General features: G+C 29.9%; 1 protein-coding gene across 3 annotated transcripts in view; it reads right to left on the reverse strand.

Moving 5' to 3' along the window:
• Nucleotides 1-4,035, reverse strand: part of Sit (stuck in traffic) — a 57,765-nt gene that overhangs the window by 28,720 nt on the left and 25,010 nt on the right. The window lies entirely within an intron of this gene.

The raw sequence follows: 4,035 nt of genomic DNA on the forward strand, positions 1-4,035 counted from the left end.
TTCTCTAAAACGGCTGCTACGATAGGCAAAAATAATTTTCTAAACAAATTAGTTTTGATGGTTACCGCTTATATAAATTTTTATAAATTAAACTGTTCCCACGAATTTTATTTATAAGTATCGATTTGTACTTAAAAAAAATATTTTTTTTTTTAGTACGATGATTTTTCAAAATTTTTTGCGTTAAAGTTCGAAATCTCAAAACATGCGGATTTGATTTTTTCTTGTTTGGTTTTCTGCGAAATTCATATAATTACAAATCGCGTAAATAAATCACAATGGAAATCTTGAAATATTTATTAAACGATCTAAACACCTTCGGTACATTTTTTCATTTAACTCAATTAATGCTGAATTGCAGAAATTGCATCAGCCGTGACGTCAATCGTCTGGTTGTAATCGTATTGTGCGTATTGTATATGTATTATATTGACAAATCAAAATTTTTTCATCGTTGCGTTACATCACGAATAAATTGCCCCCTTCCATTATCCCATTCCAACTCTGATCTTACGAGATTCGATCGTAGATAGACGTTGGTTCTTGGCTGATTTTCGGCCGCTCGAATTTCTCGCGAGATTCTCTGCAAGTTTGCAATGTATATTTTGTGAAAGAAATAATTGATAAAAACAGTTCTATAAAAATTTCTAATTTTAAAAATCTTTTTGACCAAAACATTTACATTTTACAAAAAATTGCAAATTGGTAACATAAAATAGCGTCAACGTAGACTTCTCTAAATCTAAAAAATTGGCTTAACAATTTATCAATTATGCAAAATATCATTTGTTATGTTATATTAGCATATGAATAATAGTTTGATACTGGTAATAGTTTCTTTAAAAGTTTCGGTAAAAATCATATGTCGAAATTGCAGCTTATCTGACCTCATTCATTCATTCTCTTAATGCAAAGTTGCATCAGGCGCTTGATTGCGTATAAGGAACACATACAAAAGATAGTAATGTATTTGTGGCTAAAAGCGAATGCGACAGATATTTTAGAAAAAAATTGTAAAATATATCCTTGAGAGAGAGAGAGAGAGAGAGATATTGTTATATTTGAAAAGTTAATATATATTGCAAAACTCTCGAAGAATTTGAACAATATTTCATGCAATTACGCAATAATTAATGCAAATTTTATAATTATTTCTTTACTCTGGTGTGTGTTTTGTTCAACAAGCATGAACAGTAAAACATTTTCTCCTCTTATATTCATATTATTTCAAGATTTTATGAATATAAAGATCAGTAAACAAGTTTTTTTCATTTTCAAGTACATTACGCACCAATTTTTTTCAATAATCAATAGATTGATGCAAGCACAAACATTACATTTAATTATATTACATCACTATTTTACATCAATATAGAAAAAAAAAAACTTAAACAAATCAGGAATTTAATATACGATAAATATCTAAGAGTTGATTAAAAAATTGGTACATATCTTAAGCATCAAAAATCATTGCTCCTTCTTTATTAAGAATAAAACAGGATACGTATAAAATGACAACTATATGTAAAAAATTCTTGTTTATACAATCAGGAGATTATATATATATATATATGTATATATATATAATTTTTGAATGAAATTAGCACCATAGTTCAATGGGCTGTATGAATCACATTAAACGAAGGTCAATCAACGCAAAATTAATTCAGTATGATGTAAGCAAATTCACATATATTTTTGAATAAATATATTTAAGTGATGTATCGGCCCCGATGCTGTTACATCATCCATAGTACACAGTCCAAAAATTGCACGATCTGTGCTTATATTGTATTATAGTACTGATGAGCGCGCTTCAATTACGATCGCATTGTACATTTTTACATATCGAATTTTAAAAGGAAGGTTACATAAACGAACCGACGGGCTCTTAAATCTAAGGATAAAAGAGTTTATTTTCGAAATTATCTTTTTGTATGTCGATGTGATGCCCGAAATAAAAGAACATTCGATCCCGACTTTGAAATGTTATGCGACGAAAGTTTCTCTTTCGATACTTTGCACCTATTGATTTTAAGAGTGAAGTTTCTTTTGAGTCCATGGAAGAAATCAAATCTGGTTTCAATGTCAATTGCTTCATCTTGCCAAATATTGTATATGATTCATAACTTCCAATGCTATACACGTGTCATTTGTTTTTGGTCCATGATAGATTTTTTCAATATTTAGGAAAAAAATTATATTATTAATATACAAAAATATATTGTATATTGTATTTGTATATTAATTTACACATATGTGTACATTAATTTAGAGAATTACTATTTTATAAATTATTTTAATTATACGACGAATAAGTTAGTGCGCAATAATCGTACAATTCTTAATAAAAATATAAACATAGAGCGCTTCTCAAACATCATTTGTTAGATCATTGGATCATATGATTGCGTATAAATAAAAAATATTGAACAAAACAACTACCGAGTAATATTTATATACTTTTTTGTCCGTGAAGTGTTCTCTTATCTGTGAAGTGCTATTGGGTGTTGCAGGAAATTGCGCATTTTCCTGCTGTATAAAGATTACTTGGTATTAATATTAATGTCTTTTCTCTTACAATTAGTAATAATTAGAAAAAAGACTCTTATGTAAATAAAATGTTACAAAAACGTAATCTCCTTGTGAGAAATACATAGAAATGACTTCATGGAAAAATATCATTAAAAAATGAGGCATTGAATAATAGAACAATATTCATAATAATCTGCCATATATTAATGTTTTTCTGTATCAGAGATAACTCTAGGATTAAAATAATAAAATATGCAGAATCTAATTATCGCACCGTCCACCATACGCATTCTTGATATGTGTTTTTTATTTCTGACTTCTCATTAACATTACTGTCACTTACCTTTTATTACATACCATTAATACTGTATGTATGATTTTTTACTATTGATCGAATTCCTTATCCTTATAATGTTCTGCTTTTAAATCTCGAAATTACATATGGATTTTTTTTTACTGAACTGGAACTGAACTACTGGATATCGTGGATTCTTAGATAGTATAAATACATTTATGATTGTTGCAATAATGGAGAGTATACGAAAATTAGCGAAAAATATATAACATTCTTTATATTTTTTTCAAATCGCTTCTTTATAAAAGTCTCTTCTTCTAAAAATATAGTCATGCATGCGCGAGAATATAATTGTAATTTGTCATTTTTCTTAATCACTGAAATTATTTCAAGGATATCTATGAAAAAATATTTTTATTTCAATATTTTAGCAATCAAACGAAAGTTAGAATCGAATTTATTTCAAATTGATTAGAGTCTCTTTGTTTTCAAAATTTAATTCACAAGAAAAACTTATTACTTTCGATATAGCTTATTGGTATAAAGCTACTGGCACTTCGATATTTCGGCGATATCAAATCTGATACAAAATAACGACATGTGCTTATTTCTTATCTACCTTAGCCTATTTTGTATTATTACATTATTAATAAATATTTATAAAGGAATGATGAAAAATATTTGCATTGACAAAATTGCGACTACTTTCAATATTCTTCTTACAATAGATAATTAGAATCAAATCGCAAGCTAATTGAAATTGTCTGGATGTCCATTTTTATCTTGCTAAAATCCACAAGAGCGATCGTACATCCGGAAGTCATATCTACGAGAAAAAAAATTGAGAGATCGGTTGAAAGAAACTAATATGAATAATTACGAAAACATGACGACAGATTTTGTGGAATACCAATCTGCTGCTCGAATTGACCTCGACGTTGTCGGTTCTCAGCGGAGGCGCGGCGTATTTCAAGCAGTACGTGACCTTGGCCGAAGGGTGTCACGCCCGTGGTACGTCGACATCATCGAGAAGAGACACCTTTCTTCTCCTCCGGACGTAGCCGCCTGAGAAAAGCGACCTTGACTGGACGCGGCACGGGGTTCGCAGACGATCACCTGGTAGGACCCCGATCAGTGTAGTCCCTCCTCGCGCTCTCACGCGCGCTTAAACCCCACTTGGGTTAGCCAATACTTAAACCGCGGAC

Source organism: Polyergus mexicanus, unplaced genomic scaffold (assembly GCF_030449975.1).
Source record: "Polyergus mexicanus isolate NDT 795.1 unplaced genomic scaffold, iyPolMexi1.0 SCAF_6, whole genome shotgun sequence".
NCBI lineage: Eukaryota > Metazoa > Arthropoda > Insecta > Hymenoptera > Formicidae > Polyergus > Polyergus mexicanus.